This window comes from Mauremys mutica, chromosome 8 (genome assembly GCF_020497125.1).
Source record: "Mauremys mutica isolate MM-2020 ecotype Southern chromosome 8, ASM2049712v1, whole genome shotgun sequence".
NCBI lineage: Eukaryota > Metazoa > Chordata > Testudines > Geoemydidae > Mauremys > Mauremys mutica.
Genome location: NC_059079.1, coordinates 62,451,508 through 62,469,167, shown reverse-complemented (window position 1 = coordinate 62,469,167; position 17,660 = coordinate 62,451,508). Strand labels below are relative to the sequence as shown.

Sequence of the window (17,660 nt, the reverse complement as noted above, 5' to 3'; positions counted from 1 at the left end):
CCCTGATTTCTCCACCAAAGAGCAGCAGGTGAGTTCATTAAACATCCAAACTTCAGGATGTGTGTTCTGAGAGAGACCAGGTGCTTCGCAGCTATGAGCTGTGCCTGTCTTTATGACACACAAGACTATCCTGGCTCAATTCAACAGGCATCGAGACTAGTGAGGGGTGAATTGAGAAGTCCAGTTCAGACACCGTGGGGCTGCTTCTTCAACGCTTACTCACGTGACTAGTCACCCTGAAGGCAACGAGATTGGTTGTGTGAGGTAGTGCTACTCAACAGGAGCAAAGAACTGGGCTACATAAGTGAGTGGCTATGCGGGCAAGACAGAGAGGTCCCACCCTACTCTGGAACGGCAGAGTTCATTGAACGTACCCTCAAGTCCTTTGAGGAGCTTTATCTGCTATTATATGCTGCCACACAGACAGCCAAGCTATCCTTACATGGGCAGAGGGACAACACCCCCCTCCTTTACCACCCTGATGAGAGAAATCTCTGCAGAGCAGGAGTGAGAAGCATTGACAAAGAGCCTGCAGCTAAAGTGCAGTTGTCCAAGCTTCTGTCTAGGGAGGCCAGCAATCCATCTAACAGATCAAACAGATTAAAGAACAACTCTTCTCTAGGCAGCCACCTCCTGCAGCCACAGCCAGGGCTCGTACTGCTTCAGCTCAGCAGGAAGAACGCTCGGAAGAAGAGGAACATAACAAGAATAAGGACCTGGAAGACAGAGGGCAGCCTGCAGCCATCCCTGGTTGGCTTTGGAAGAACCCACCAATCTCATAGTGAAGAGAGGATGCAGCACACTCCTGGACATGCCTGGGGAGATGAGCCATCTAGAAGAGGATAGCTGTCACCACAGCAGTGTGGAGATCAAGGGGAATATACGCCAAAGGAATGTCTCCAAGAGCTGATCAGGAATTGGCATAAGCTCTTCAAGAAAGCAGACCGAACTTACAGGATAGGGGAGTCTCTACTGGGAAGCAGTGACTCTAAATAAAGGTTTGGAGGGTCTTGGTGGTCATCAGCTGAACATGAGCTTCCAGTGCAATGCTGTGGCCAAAAGGGCTAATGCAATCCTTGGTCACATGAACCAGAGACGCTCAAGTAGGAATAGGGAGTCTATCTAACCTCTTTTTTTGGAACTGGTGCAACTGCTACTGGAATTGTGTGTCCATTTCTGGTACCCACAATTCAAGAAAGATGTTGCTAAATTTGAGAGGATTCAGAGAAGAGACACAAGAATGTTTAAAGGGTTAAAAACATGCCTTATAGTGATACATTCAATTAACTTCATCTGTTAAGATTAACAATAGATGGGCAAGGCATAACTTGATCACAGTCTATAAGTAACTACAGAAGGAACAAAAACTTGATAACAGGCTCCTCAATCTAGTGGGCAAAGTTATAACATGTTGCAATGGTTGGAAGTTGGAGCTAGATACATTCAGAAATAAGGCAGTATTTAAAATCAAGTGTGGGTGTTTTTCTAAAACATCTGCTCTGGTTGGAACAGGAATTATTTCAGGGAAGTTCTCCGGCCTGTGTTATGCAGGAGGTCAGACTAGATAATCCCTTCTGGTCTTAGAATTTATGAATCTATGAAGACCTGGGCAAGACATGCTGAAGAGAGCCCAGCTAAAAGAAATGTACCTTCCACTCAGAGCAATTTAGAGGAGATGTCAGTCTGACTGGCTGGAGCGTTCATCAGCAAGGACACTGAGCACTTCTGAGAAACAGGCATTTGCAGAAAATTTTCCCGTATCTCAAAGAACAATGTTCATTTTGTTTTGTTTTGCAAAAACCCAACCGTCTTCAGTTTGGCTTGAGTCTGCTGAGGTTTATGCCTCATCCACACATCCTGCTGGATCATGCATAATAGCTACCCATTCTCCCTTGGTCAGTCCAGCCTGTCTCCACACATGCCCAAATACCACGGTTATGGGATACCATGAAAAACCATAAGATGTGACTGCAGCCAATTCCTCTTTGCCCTCCATTGGGGTACTGAAATCCCATCAGGGGAATGGAGAACATCAGAAGAGCTTAAATTGCTGGAGCAATGGATTTACACCACGTGGGGATCTGGCCAGGGACTGTTAACCTCAAGTACAATGACCAAAGCAATATGTAAATACCAGCGTGCGCTAAAATTGGACCCAAACTCTCCCAGAAAGCAGTCAAGGGAATCAGTTTGAGAGGAGAATGCCACTGCTCTTCATAGGTTGCTGTCTTACAGTGCCGCCCATAGAGTCATCTCACCCTGGGTCTATAGATAATGCAGCTACCCGCTGGAGTGGAACCAGCTCATTTGTGTGTCAAGAGGCTAGGAGCTCAGTGTGCACAAGGCACATTAAACTTGTACCTTACACATGTCAGGCGTCTTTCTGCCGCAGCTGCCTTCCCCTTCTCTGCTCCTCTTTGCCATTTGCTCTCCTCCCTCATTTTATTCAGCCCATTGGCTTTTGCATTCTCTGCTTCTCTCTCTCTCTCCACATCTCTGTTTTGATTCCTTGGTCCCAGCTTTATTCACTGATGTTTTTCTTGTAGCAGAGCCTGTGTCTTCTCTGTTTATTTCCCATGCTTCCTTGCACTAATTCCTCAACGGACACACCCTGGCACTAATTACTGCTGCATCCCTGAGAGGAGCGTGCCTTGAGAAGCACCAGCCTCTCAAATAAGTATTCTCTCTTTTCCTCTGGCTCTCAAAACAAATAGATTTTCATTGAAATCAACATATCTTTCTGAATCGAATAGGTTTTCATGGGGCCAATAAATTTCTTCAAAACAATGCATTTTTATTACAACATATTTTTGTTCAAACCAATACTTTTTGACTACCATATATTAATGACCCAGCCAAAACTATAAATTTACCCCAAACTATATGGTTTCTCATAAAAGAAAATCATTTGTCTTATACAAACACATTTTTATTTGAGTCAATCCTTTTTTTAAAAAAACCAGATATTTCTGTAGGGGAAAAAGAAAAACTCTTTACCTAGGCTAGGAATGTCCTTCCATATAAAGAAAAAATCAAATACATCTTAAGATTTTGAATCAGATCCACCTTAAAACAATTGTAGCCCACCCAATACCAAATATCAGTTCAAACCTAAACTTTGCCTTTCCCATCACCAACAATGCATTAATACACAGTCACTGGGTTTTTGTAGGTCCTACAAAACTATGTTTTATACCCCACTCCCGTGGCTTAGGGCACATATATACTGCAGCTGGCAGTGTGATTTCCAACTTGGGTAAATGCGCACATGCTAGCTTTGATCGAAAATGGCAGTGTAGCTGCGGTAGTATGAGATCACAGCTAGCACACGTACATCTTCCCAGACTGGGAATCACACCCCCAGCTGCTGTGCAGACATACCTTTACTGCGCATCATCGGTTGCACTAGCAAACCCTATTCCCCCACCACTACTCTCCTCCACCATATGGTGCCATGTGTCATCACTTACTCCAGTGCAAACCGAGGGCAGAGTGGGGAGATCAAATGCCACAAAAGCAGAACTCGCCAGGCGCACTCAACCCCCACGTCACACAGGTGTGAATGTCTACGCAAAAGGCAAGGCATGAGAGTCAACTCCCAGAGCTGTGCTCGGCGCCCTCAGCCGGCCCTGCTGAAGCAGTGACCCTAGCTTTGTAGGTCAGCAACAGGCAGAGCCATTTTAGGCAGAGGAATGCAGCCCAATCCCTTCCCTAAGCTTCAGGGTGGAAGCTCCAGCCCAGGCCATAGCTTCAAAGCACGATCCACACGGCTCCTTTTAGAGTGCTAGCATGAGCACCGCTAGCCCCAGCCCATTGACCCAAGCTGGGAGGCTTCATTCCCCTGGCTGTGTAGACATACCCAGAAAGATCTGCAAGAAGACTCTGTGTAACAGCGCCATCTAGTGACTCCTGCCGTAACAGTACAGTCACAGAGTCACAGATTGGAAGGCCAAGAGGGATCACTGATATCCTGCCTAACAAAGACCCTGGAATTTCACCTCCTGCCTTCACACACACACGGCCCCCTCCCCTCCCAGGATTTTTACAAGAGCAGGGTTATTAACTCCCCGGGATCCTGGCCAAATTCCAGCTCAGGTAATTACCTGTTACTTCCTTCAATTTATTTCAGTTGGATACCGAATTCTTCCTCCTTTTGAGCCCTCAGTTCAAATCCTCAAAGATATTTAGGCACCTAATGTGCATTGAAGCAATAGGCGTTAGACACCTAAATACCTTTGAGCATCTGGGGCCTCGTCACCATGGAAGCTGAGGGGGGCAGTAGGTCTCTGGGATTTCCCAGCACTGGACTATTCTAGCGGCTGGGGAAGGCTGCTTTGCCCTGTGTCCTAGCCTAGCTGGGAGCTTTAAGATGCTTCATGATAAAAGATGCCCTATAAACATGAGCTATGGAGATCCAGCAAGCAATGATGAATATTAAACTGTCATCAGTAGTATACTACTGAGTAACAAATGGTAAGAGGTGATTCTGTTCCCCCTCTGTGGCGCTGCTTTTATGTGGTTATTGCCCCTCCGTACATAATGGTATCTGGGGGGTTATGGTCCCATCCTGGAAGGTTCTGAGAACTGGAGCCTGCCAGAAGACAACATTTCCACTTCCCAGCAACTTCCAAGGTTTTGATGTTGTTTTTGCTCTGCTTTGGAATGAAAACAAAACCTTTCAAATGTTTTTCTGAAAACAGAATTATGTACAAATGTCCATTTTCCGACAGAAAGCTGAGCGTTCCAGCGTGGGACAGGTACATGTGTGCAGCTGGATGGGTAAAGCACTGGGATAGCAGCTGTAATTTTGATGAGTCTTTGGTACCCAAGGGGATGGGATTACAGATGAGCTTTGGCTGCACTGCCAGCGGAGAGGGTAATTAAAACCCCCACCACTTGCTGACTTGGACTCTGAGTCTGACCCACTGACTGTGAAGCACAGAGAGCTTTGCTGCCGGTGGTAGCTGTTCCCACCCATAGTTCAGCACACCTGAGCTAGGGGAGCAGTACACATACCTCTGATGGGAAGCACGGCATAGAACATGACACTCCCTCATGAAGCCTGGCTCAAGGAGCCCAGTGGAGTTCAGAGAGCCCAGACACACATAGTTTGAATATCCATATCATCTACTGTGAGCAGCATCTCAGTTAGTGCTCACATGGGTGGGGCTTACGGTATTTTGTGGGTGGAGCTTGGCAGAGCACCACCACCTTTTTTCCTCCCAATCTGACCCCTAGTTAAAGACTGAAAATGCTGAATGAAGACTGTGTCGGCATCTAAACCATTACCAGTGGAGGATTACTGCCACAGACTATTCCTTGTCCTGGCTAGTTTAAAAATCCCAAGCAGTGGGTCTCCACCAATAACACTGGGAGAATATTTTACAGTTGACTACATCTGTCAGTCAGGAAGTCTGTCCTGATTTTGATATCCCATAGTCTTTCCTTTCCTCAGTTTCCTCCCATCACTTCTGCTCATACCCCTCCCTCCCCATCATGTTTACAACCTTCCATCACTTATAGAAAATTGTCACGTTCTTTTCCTAGCTGATGCGCAGCCAAGCGATACATCTATCCTCCAGACTCAGTCCCTTTAGCCGTCCAGTCAGGTTTGCTTCCCTTCTCTAAACAGCCTCCAGTATTACAACATGCTTCTGGTAATGAGCCATCCAGAAGGGAAATAATATTGCAGATGTGGTCACACCAGCATTGCAGAGACGGGGTCTTTAGCTCCTTACTCCCTAATATGTGCCTCAACCCAAAACTGCACTGGCCTCTTAGGCACCATAATGCACTGCTTGTTTCATTCGCCACTCACTATGGGCCTGATCCAAAGCCCACTGAAGTCCGACGATTCCCACTGACATCGCGAGGCTTTCGATCAGGCCCCATGACCCTGATCCTGCTCTCATTGACCTCAGTAGCAAAACTGCCCATTGATGCCTGGGATGCAGGATCAACCCAAGACATCTTTCAACTTTGCAGCTCCTCTTCCAGATGCTTAATGAATATGATGGGACCCACATAAATATACCAGAGCAGGCCAATGCTCCGTCTAGTCCAATCACAGGCAGTAGCTAGTATCAGTGCTTCAGAACAAGGTGAAAGAAACTCCACAATGCACAATTATAGAATAATTTGCCCATAGGAGAAGTATCATCCTAGCCCCAAACTGTTAGTGTTTGGTGTCAGAGTTTCAATATAATTACACCTGTGTTACCCCTATGTGGTCCCTCAAGGGGGACCATGAAGGAGGAACACAGGCACAGCTTCAGGCTCCCAGCCATCAGCTCTCTTGGGCAAAGATCTGCATCTCTGTCCCTCCTGACCAGGACGCTTTAAAGCAACACAGCTCCCTTCAATACACTGTCATATCCCCAGCAAGCCAGTCTGCCTAAAGGCCAGCAACTGCGCTTTGCTTTCTCTCCGAAGGCTACAAACAGTGTATTGCAGCAGTTACAAGTCACCACTCAGCGCTTTCTCAGCAGAGCGCATTTATTTTAAGGACAAAGCATCATGAGAGAAAACATAAAAACTAATAAAAGGATTTAGAAACTCACTAGACATACCAGGGATCACCCGTCTTCCACATGAGGAGTAGACCAACCTCCCTCCCAACCTTTCTGCAAGGGCTGGGGTCCTGTTGGACAGAAAGTCCTGTCCATTTACTGAATCAAAAGAAACACACCAAGTCAGTTGAAGCTCATCCTTCTAGACCAAAAGCCCTCCCTTTGTTTCCTAGTCTCTGGAAAACCCAGCCTGAACCAGCGTATGCAAACCATGCCAGGGGCTGGTACCTCTCTGGAGCTGTTTACAAGCAGTAAACCTCTCCCCCCTGTTTCTAGTTCCTGGAGGAGCTGTGGTAACTGGAGTTGCATACAATCCCTGGCCCACACCGATACATTAAACATTCCTAAACTTAATCAAATATTGTCCTAAAGATATTACATGTGGTTGAAACATCTGTCCCACTCAGCTTATGTTGGGTTTTATTCTTTATGTATTTTTATCCTTTCTAATGTAACTTTGGATGGTCTTATCAGTCATATAAATATGTAGGTGTTGTTTTAATCTTACTGTGCTCTTAGCCAATATAATATCTTGTGGCAATGAGTTCTACAGATTAACTATGCAGCATATAAAAATATTGTTCCTTTTATCAGTGTTAAATATGTTGCCTTTTAATTGCATTTGATCATGAAGAAGGGTGAATGGTAGTTCAGGTTTGCCTTCCCTAAAGCTTTCATCCTTTTAAATACCTGTGTCAAGTCACTGCTTAGTGATCTCACCACTAAACTACATAGTACTACTCTCTTTACTGTCTCCTAGCAAAGTCTTTCCAGGGCTCTCACCACTTTTGCTGCCCTTTCGGCCATACTATGTCCTTTGTGAGATGGAGCAACCAAAGCTGAACACAGGATTCCAGGTGAGGCCTATCAATGACATGTCCGGCAACACTATAATATTTGCAGTGTTACTCTTAATCTCTTCCTTAATAAACCCAAACTCATTTCCTTTTTGGAACACAGCTGTGCACTGAGCAGAAGTTCTCATGGAGCTGTCCACAATGGTACCTAGGGTACCTGATCCAGATCTCCCTGAACACGGTGGAGAGACTTTCACTGACTTCAAAGCGCTAGGAACAGGCCCTAGATTCTTTTGTCCTGAGTTGTCCATTATCAGCATATTCAAGGTTTTACCACTGGCTTAGGTTTTCACGTGAGCTGGGCACAGGCTGAGGCTGTATTAACCTGTTCCACCTCCGAGGCCTTTCAAAGGCCTGCCAATGGCCCTGGATCCTAACCTGGGCTTCACAACTCCCTCAATGCACTCTGCTGCTGCTAATCCAGTCCTGGCCTTTGGCAGAATAGATCTACCCATTGCCTGCCATTGTTTGGCAGTTTTCAGATGGGACCAAAGACAGGATTTAGCTCAAGAACTCCAGAGCTGAAGAGCATGAGAATACTTTAAAGGGATGCCGAGAATGGGTTTAAACATTAGTAGGTACTTGCAGAGAGACAGCATGGTTTATTAGGCTAGAATCCAGAATCTACTGCCTTCTAGTCCTGCTGAACTCACTTTCTGACCTTGTGTGAATCCCTTAGATTCTCTGTGCCTCCATTTCCCCATCTGATAAACAAAAGACCACACCTGTGCACTCAAAAAGGAAATACTTGTGGTGTGCTGAGAACTAATCAGCAATTACATTCTGCAATAAGGAGCTGATTTAAATAATATCCATGTTTTGGTCTCATGATGGGATCAGTACCTGAGTGGCCCTGGGCATTTCCAAAATCAAGAGCTGCAAAGGGTCCGTTTTCCATGGCCCTGCCTGGCCAATCTTTGTCGCAGCTCTCCCAGTTCATGTAATTGCTAATTGCTTGGGCTAAGGGAAGGTCTGGGTGACATGGTGTTTGTTTTCCATTGAATAGGATTAGGGATTCTGACATGAATGATTAATCACTGCGCTGCAGACGGCTGATGAACACAGGGAAAACGTCTCCTTCCAAATGGAGAGCACGCACAATCTATGCCAAACAGCTGCTGGTTATGTCTATCTAACCCTCCCCATATCTCCTTTTATCTCCCTTCTTTTCTCCCAGTGCAACATTTCCTCCTCATTGAGCGAACCCTGGACTCAAGTGACGTGGGGGAAAAGGAAAACTGCTAAAGAGCACTGGCCACATCCATGCTCAGTTGCTGCTTATAACACAACGCTATGTAACTGCAGCTGGGAGTGCCATCCACCTGACCAGGGACCACAGAGCAGCAGCAGCAGGAATTAGGCTGACAACCCTGATGACATGCATGTAAGCATGTTCGTTACCTGTGTCAGGAGTATGGCCTAACTGCCTAACCAGCCACCTACTGAAATGATACGCTTGAATAGCTATGTCATTCTCTTTGGTCAAGTCTAAATATTAATGGAGGGAACATCCCAAATTTGGGTTCTTTTGTTTATTTTATTAAAATTATTTCTCTAGCTCCCATCATCACCATGGTATCTGGGCACCATGACAAAAATGTGATAATGAACACAGTCCTATAGAGGGGTTTACATTAACCATGCTCTGAACAAATATCAGCTAACAAACACCTGCCACGCTCCTAATGGAAGGAAGTAGGATTAGCCCATTTTACAGATGGAGGAAACTGAGCCATAGAGAGATTATGGCCAAATGTTCAAATTTGGGTTATTGATGTTAGGAAGCTAAATGTGTTCTAGGCACCTAAGCAAAAGTGGTCTGATTTACAGAGCTGCGGCACATACACAGATCCCACCTAAATAAAAAACCCAAACCCTTGAGAAAATCACACCACTTATTTAGGTGTGTAATTTTGGACACTCATGGACATGCATGCCCACACACACCATAGTTCAAAAACGCTGGTCTTTGTATTGTGCTGGATTATGAACACTTCAAGGCAGGACAACAGATTATAAACAATCTGGAATTAACCTCTAGTACGACACCTGCCCCAAGAGGGGCCCAGAAACTGACCGGGGCTTCTGGGCACCACTGTGACATATTTCAGAGTGGTAGCCAGGTTAGTCTGTATCCGCAAAACGAACGGGAGTACTTGTGGCACCTTAGAGACAAACAAATTTATTTGAGCATAAGCTTTCATGGGCTACAGCTCACTTCATCGGATGCATGCAGTGGAAAATACAGTAGAAAGATAAATATACACCAAGAACATGTGATATATGCCATCATGTGCCAGCAATGCCCTTCTGTACATTGGCCAAACCGGACAGTCTCTATGCAAAAGAATAAATAGACACAAATCAGACGTCAAGAATTATAACATTCAAAAACCAGTCGAAGAACACTTCAACCTCCCTGGTCACTCAATTAAAGACCTCAAAGTCACAATACTCCAACAAAAAAACCTTCAAAAACAGACTCCAACAAGAAACTGCAGAATTGGAATTAATTTGCAAACTAGACACCATTAAATTAGACTTGAATAAAGACTGGGAGTGGATGGGTCATTACACAAAGTAAAAACTATTTCCCCATGCTAATTTTTCCCCTACTGTTACTCACACCTTCTTGTCAACTGTTTGAAATGGGCCATCCTGATTATCACTAGAAAAGTTTTTTTCTCCTGCTAATAGCTTGCCTAATAGCTCACCTTAATTAATTACTCTTGTTACAGCTGGTATGGCAACATCCATTGTTTCATGTTCTCTGTGTATATATATCTTCCTACTGTATTTTCCACTGCATGCATCCGTTGAAGTGGGCTTTAGCCCACGAAAGCTTATGCTCAAATAAATGTGTTAGTCTCTGAGGTGCCACAAGTACTCCTGTTCTTTTTACTGTGACATAAACGTTTCTCAAGGTCACAAAGCGTTTCAGTGGCAGGGCAAGGAAAAGCAGCCAGGAGTTCACTCCTCACAGCTCAGCTCACCAGGGATGCCGAGCTCTAGGGAGGTGTGATGGTAAGAGCCACAGGGTTTTTTATGTGAGGTGTGCCACAAAACAAATGCTTCAATAGGCTCTGAAAGAGCAACCTTTCGCCAGCAGCCTGGTGCTTCCGAGACAACCACAAGCCAGGGGCATAGATGCCGCCCTCAGAAGTAGTCCTACGGGAATGAGCGAGCATGCGCAGCCCTCATGAGCAACCCTATAACAATAAGCAAGGGTCTGCATGCAATGGTAATTCCAAGGAGGCCTCATCACATGAAGAGAGTCTGTTTGGTCAGTAAGGTGCAGAATTCAGGGAGTTTTCCACTTAAATTATAGTAGCCCTCTGCCTTACCAGCTCCCCAGCCCCCATCCTCTGCCCTGATGCACCCCCCGCCACCCCAGCTCACCCCTGCTCCGTGCACCCTGAGCACGCCGTCACTGCTTCACTTCTCCTGCTTCCCAGGCTTGCGGCACCTAAGCTGATTGGCGCCGCAAGCCTGGGAGGTGGGAGAAGTGAAGCAGCGATGGCGTGCTCGGGGAGGAGGCAGGGCAGGGGTGAGCTGGGGTGGGGAGTTCCCCTGCATGCCGCCCCCGCCCTTACTTGCTGCAGGTGGCCCTCCCCACGCTTCCCTGCCCCAGCTACCTCCACCTAAATGCCGGCGGCGACCGGGGCGGCCGAAGATCCGGCCGCCGCGGTCGCTGCTGAAGAAAATGGCGCCCCCCAAATCTCAGCGCCCTAGGCAACCGCCTAGGTTGCCTAAATGGTTGCACCGGCCCTGCATTCACCCACTATCTCCCATGAGTCCCACACCCATTAACCCACTACACCCCATGCTCCTCCTCCCCTGACTTCAACATCTGTCTCTTCCTCTTCTCATTCACCCACTGTGATCCTGGGAGACTTCTTCTTTCCCCCCAGTGATGCAGCCGATCCAAGAGCCTCTTGTCTCCAGATATAGACAGATGCCACCTACCACCTATGTCCATTTTCTGACTCTGGTTTTCACCACGACCGGCCACCTCTCTCTCCACATCTATCATTTGCATTATGTCATTATACTAGGTGCTGTACCAATATGGTAAGAGACAGTCCAAAGACCTTACAAGCTAGGTAAGCAAGAGACAAAGGACACATTATCACCCCATTTTAAAGATAAGAGAATGAGGCATGGAACGATTAAGTGACTTGCCCAGGGCTTCAGTGGAAATCTCTAGAAGAACTGGGGATTGAACCAGATCTGCAAAGTTCTAGTCAATTTCTTGTCAATTTACAATTACTTCTGAGATCTATAAATTGACCAGTTCTTAATCCATTTAATGGGCGTCACTTCGGATTTTGCATAATGCTTTTTTGAATCAGAATGACATGAGGGATTAACATCAAGCTAACCAACCTATCATTACCCAGGTCAGCCTATTGACTCTTTAGATGTTGCACAACATTAGCTTTGGGACTTCCCAAGTGTTTCCAAATACAGAACAGAAATATTTATTGAATTCTTCTTTCTTATGCTGTTAGGGGTGGAGGAGAAATCTAAGGGCTGTGGTTCTGCATGGGGGCAGCGGTTCCACGTGGGGATGCCATGCTAGCAGAGGTGCTGTCTTTCAGATGAGACATTAAACAGCAATCCTGACCCTTTGTGGTCATTAGCAATCCCAAGGCACTTTTTGCAACATCAGGAGCCCTGTCCAAATATTTGGATTAAGATTCTAGTTTGGGTAATTACATTTTGCCTCCATAAGTCGCTCAGGCAGTATTTTTTCCATTTCCTGTCCCAAATGAGCACACTGTGGATGCCCGACACTATTATTATAATTTATATTATGGCCGCACATAGGAAACCCAATCAGGAGTCAGGGCCCTAAGTGCTGCACAGACAAGTACCAACAATATATTTTGGTGCAGTGCATGCTGGTCCGCAGCTGTCCTATTCCCTGCCGGAGGTGGCTGTGTTTCAGGAGTGTGTGAAATGATCCTAAAGGTAACCCAAGATGACTGTTGTTTTATTGTGCTTCTCTGATCTCGCCTGAGACTGCTGGGGATTAAGCAGTCCCCACCCAAGCCATCTCAGGGCAAATTGATTGCATACCCATGTACAAGTGTACACATGGGCCCAGCTCCTCAAAAAGGTATTTTAGGCACCTAACTCCCAGTGATTGATCTTTGGGGATCTGGGCCATAGCTCCTAAAACTCCTGCCCTAACACTCACACACAGCACCCACGCATTGCACACGCCCTCCAAATTATGTCCCATCACGCCCACATACCCCGCACCTGCCCACATCCTACATCCCACACTCTCAGCCACCCACACCTCCCATATCTCCACACACATGAAACACCTACAACTCCCACTGTAGTGCACACACACACAACAGCACCACAAACACACACACACACACACGGCTGGGATCAAAAGATTCCCCCAGCCACTCCCATGAATATACACAGCTAGGAATTAAGCAGATGCCCACCCAGAGCTCTGTCAAAGGGATGAGGAGTGTGAGCAGACACTACCTATTACACACTGGCACCGGCCTCAGCATCACTGGATCATCTTGTTTTCTTGGTCACAGGATGAGGGGGGAACCAGCTCTGCAACAGACGAGGCTGATGCTGAAAGTTGCAACCTTTGAAATTAACTCTTCTCCTGACCTTGCTAAAGGAGTGCCGGAGGCAAATCCACCCATCTCTGCTGGTGCCTTTCGCGACATACTGTCACTCAGACAAGCAACATTCTTAATGGGTTTGTGGGAAAGGCCTGTCCTGCCTTTCCATCTGCACCTTCTGCCAGTTCCGTTCGCAAAGCGCTGGCTCGCCATACGCCATTCTCTTGAATTATTTAGACTGGTAAATCTTCCTGCATCTCACATCTTTAGTCCATCTGTTAGCCAGGGCTTTGCCTTTATAGGAACTGTCCTTTATGCATGCCGGCATCTGTCAGCAGCACACTTGCCTCTTTTATTCATGATCTTCCGTGGGAGATGGTACAAGCTGCAGAAATGCCTCATTTCTGGTATGCATTTCATTTTAATGGAAGATTACATGACTGAGGCCCACTTTATTACCTCTCGCCCTGCACATTCATCCATCACAAGCCCCATTCGCTGAGTCTGCACCGAGTTGTCGGCCATCAGGCAGCCACTGTCAGATCCTTCCCCCCCCCACACACACGCACACACACATATTCCCCCCGGGGCTGGAGGGGGAGCGAATGCATTACCTGCATGGAGGAGAAGGTTACCAAAGGTGAAGCAATGAGCCACTGGGCTGATAGTGAACCCAGCAAATAGGGAGTTGTGTCCAAGGTGTGATGGTGCACCCCATAAGGCTTCATGGGAATATGTTTATGAATGTATATGTAATATAACTGGAATATATTTTATGCTACATATGCCATGTAACATATCTCTGTAAAGGTTATGATCTACTGAATCTAGTAATCCTATTTGTATGCATGAATCATTTTTGTATTCGAAGTATGAATATTGGCTGGGCGCTGGCTTGATTTTTAAGTATCCTTTGTAAAGTATTTGGTCAGCTTCTTGAGAAAGGAATGTGCAAATTAAGTGCCCAGTCAAGAAGCACTTAAGGGACAATGGATCTTGGGAGGCTCCAATCCACATAAGAAGTCTACATGTGAATGTTCAAGGTAGCAGGTAAGCCATGGCTGCTGCCTGTAAAAACTGAGTTATGTGTGGACATGTGACTTGCCCATGTGCTTCTAAAACTCCATCTTGGAGCTGGACTTTGCATAGGAGAGAGGAGGGGGTCTCCACCCACAAGAAAAAGTCTACTTAAACCCCTTAAACCTCCATTTTGTCTTCAGCTGGCTAAAGAGATAGCCTCTCCACCCCCAAGAATACCTGAAAGAGACGAGAACAAAGGACAGTAACTAGGGTAACTGGACCCAGACTAGTCGAAGACTAGTTTGTAAAAGGAAGCTTATTGGAACGGGTGAGATTTTATCTGTATTCAGTTGTCTTAAACATAGACTTGCTCGTTCAATTTTATTTTACTTGGTAATTCACTTTGTTCTGTCTGTTACTACTTGGAACCACTTAAATCCTAGTATCAGAGGGGTAGCCGTGTTAGTCTGGTTCTGTAGAAGCAGCAAAGAATCCTGTGGCACCTTATAGACTAACAGACGTTTTGCAGTTAAATCCTACTTTCTGTATTTAATAAAATCACTTTTTACTTATTAATTAACTCAGAGTATGTGTTAATACCTGGGGGGGCAAACAGCTGTGCATATCTCTCTATCAGTGTTATAGAGGGCGAACAGTTTATTAGTTTACCCTGTATAAGCTACAGGGTAAAATGGATTTATTTGGGGTTTGGACCCCATTGGGAGTCAGACATCTGCGTGTTAAAGACAAGAACACTTCTGTGAGCTGCTTTCAGTTAAGTCTGCAGCTTTGGGGCATGTGGTTCAGACCCTGGGTCTGTGTTGGAGCAGACGGGTCTGTCTGGCTCAGCAAGACAGGATGCTGGAGTCCCAAGCTGGCAGGGAACGCAGGGGCAGAAGTAGTCTTGGCACATCAGTTGGCAGTTCCCAAGGGGCGTTCTGTGATCCAGCCCATCACACTGGGATCTCAGAGGATGGTGAATGGCTTTGGGAAATGGGACCAGGAGTCTGGCTGCAGGCTAATCAATCACACATAGACACCCAAAGGCACGTGTCCAGGTATGTATATAACCCCTAGCCTTCCTTCCCTAACATACACACATGTGTCACCTGTCTGCACAGCCCCTACTGACCAAGTCTCAGTACTCACATGCACACACTTCCCCACACACACCTCTCTGTACCTCCCAGCTCACTCCAGCCAATTTGTGCCAAACCTACAATTTCCACTATAGCACAAACACACACACACACACACACACACACACAGAGCTCTGGTCAAAAGCCCCCACTCTCTCCGCATATTCATACAGTTACATATGTGCTCACACAAACATCTACAACCTTCATAACAATCAACTTTCATATATGCTTCCCTGGTTGCTCACACAATCACCATACATGCACACAGGCTCTTACACACATAGAGAGCAGCATTATAACATGAACCAAGAGTGGTAATTAAACTGACCCTGGTATGTGCACTATTTCTTTTTGTAAGTAAGGCTGGGTGCAATGGGTGAAGATATTTTGGAACATGAATCCTGCCAGTTTGTTCTCTCCTTTCTTTCAACATCCACAGAAACTTGAGGGCCTCAAAGTATTTTGCAGATCAATTTGCAAAGTCCACTATCTTAAAATTTCAGGAATTCAAAAACTCACTTAAAATACCATGGCAGCCAACTTTAGAGATTTTGGCCCAGATGCTCCAAGGTAGTTAGGTGTCTAATTCTAATGGGATTTTAGGTGCCTACATGCCTTTGGCCTCAGTTCCCCGTTGCCCTGCCTTGTGGAATCATCTACACCAGGGCAAGTTGGGTGTAAGGTTTCTGTAGCCTTTAACTTCCTCTTTGCTCTTGTGTAAAAGACACCCAAGGGACAGAGCAACAAAGAATCAGACATTTGCCAGAGAGATGATGGGAGAATAGTTCAACACAGTCTCAAGCACACATATTTATAACGCACTATGTACTCTGACACAGATGGGCACTGAGTCAGGTGAGAACGTAAGTGGCCAGGGCCTTAAATGGCCACTGCACCTGCAGGCGTGGCATGAGGATCTTTGGTGGGTGCTAAGACTTAATGTAGTCCAGTCAGGATGATGAACAAGGTGTCAGCTACTGCAAGGGGGGCAACCACAGCTAGATCCAGCCACTGACTGGGAACAGGCACTATCCTACATGAAATCAGTCTGCCATCATTTTAAGGCAGTTCAGCCTCATCATGAACAGGGACTAGGAGACTATGAGTGGGCCTTGGTTGCGCTCCAGCTCCTCAACAGGAGACATAAGCCCATCTTGCCCCTGCACAGCAGGCTAGAGTAGGGAAAGGTTTCCTGGTGAGATGACTCCTGCCAATATACAAATCCCACTAACCCAGGGCTTAGACCCAGGGTTCCAGGCCCCCATGGGGCTGGAGGATCTGAGCCTGAGTCAAACCCTGGGTCCTGACTTAAGTCTTATTGCTCTGCAATGTAGATGCTGCCCCACTGGACTTGTGCAGTGGGAGTGCACCAAAAGTATCTCACAATCAAAAAGCCAACTTTCTTTGTCCTCTGGACAGTCAAGTTTGGTGGACTGTCAAGTTTTCCCACACTGCACCACAAACAAAGGGCTAAAGCGGTCACATTTTGGGAGGGCTCTCGCAATTCTGGGATTATGCGTGGTTGGACCTGGGTCCCCATAATTCAGTGTACAGTAACTCCTCATTTAAAGTCATCCAGGTTAATGTTGTTTCATTGTTACGTTGCTGATCAATTAGGGAACATGCCTGTTTAAAGTTGCACAATGCTCCATTATAATGTTGTTTGGCAGCCGCCTGCTTTGTCCACTGCTTGCAGGAAGAGCAGCCCATTGGAGCTAGCTTGGAACCAGGGTGTACCGGCAGCCCCCCTATCAGCTCCCTGCTCCCCTAAGTTCCCTGTGCAGCAGCCGCCCAGCAGGCTACCAATTGCCAGCAATTCAGCTGTCCTTCCCCCCACCGCCATGTGCTGCTCCTGCCCTCTGCCCTGGAGCCTCCTGCTTGCTGTGCAGGGGGGGAGGCTAATGTCAGGGTTCCCCTCCTCCCTCCACTCCTGCACCCCGCTTACCCCTTCTCCATAGAACAGGGTGGGGACATGACAGGGCTCAGAATGGTGGGAGCTTGCTGGCCACAGCTGCTGTCTCAAGTTCCTGATCTACTTAAAAAGGCAATGTACTTAGAGTGGTGTCAGCGTACTTAAAGGGGCAATGCGCATCTCTCTCACACAAGGTGTGTGTCTCTGTCTCTGTCCGCTATGCTGTCTCCCATCCCTCCATTTGTGCTGCCTTGTAGAGTGTGAGGCTACATTAACAACGTGTTAACGCTTGAGGGCTCAGCCGAATGCTAGTTCATCATTTAGCAGTAAGGCATTCCCTGGGAAATCTCTCACCCTCTGACTTCACCACCTCAACCAAGCTTCACAATCATCATTGCTGTGTACAGTATTAAATTGTTTGTTTAAAACTTATACTGTCTAGTGAAAAAAATTCCCTGGAACCTAACCCCCCCTATTTACATTAATTCTTATGGGGAAATTGGATTTGCTTAACATCATTTTGCTTAAAGTCACATTTTTCAGGAACATCACTACAA

General features: G+C 46.4%; 1 long non-coding RNA gene across 1 annotated transcript in view; it reads left to right on the top strand.

Moving 5' to 3' along the window:
- The window catches only part of LOC123375516, a 77,077-nt gene extending 68,355 nt beyond the window's left edge, over positions 1-8,722 (top strand). The window contains exons 2-3 of the long non-coding RNA XR_006581497.1: positions 7,330-7,426; positions 8,604-8,722. This is a non-coding gene — a long non-coding RNA (uncharacterized LOC123375516). The remainder of the gene's footprint in view (positions 1-7,329; positions 7,427-8,603) is intronic.
- The last annotated feature ends 8,938 nt before the right edge of the window (positions 8,723-17,660 follow it).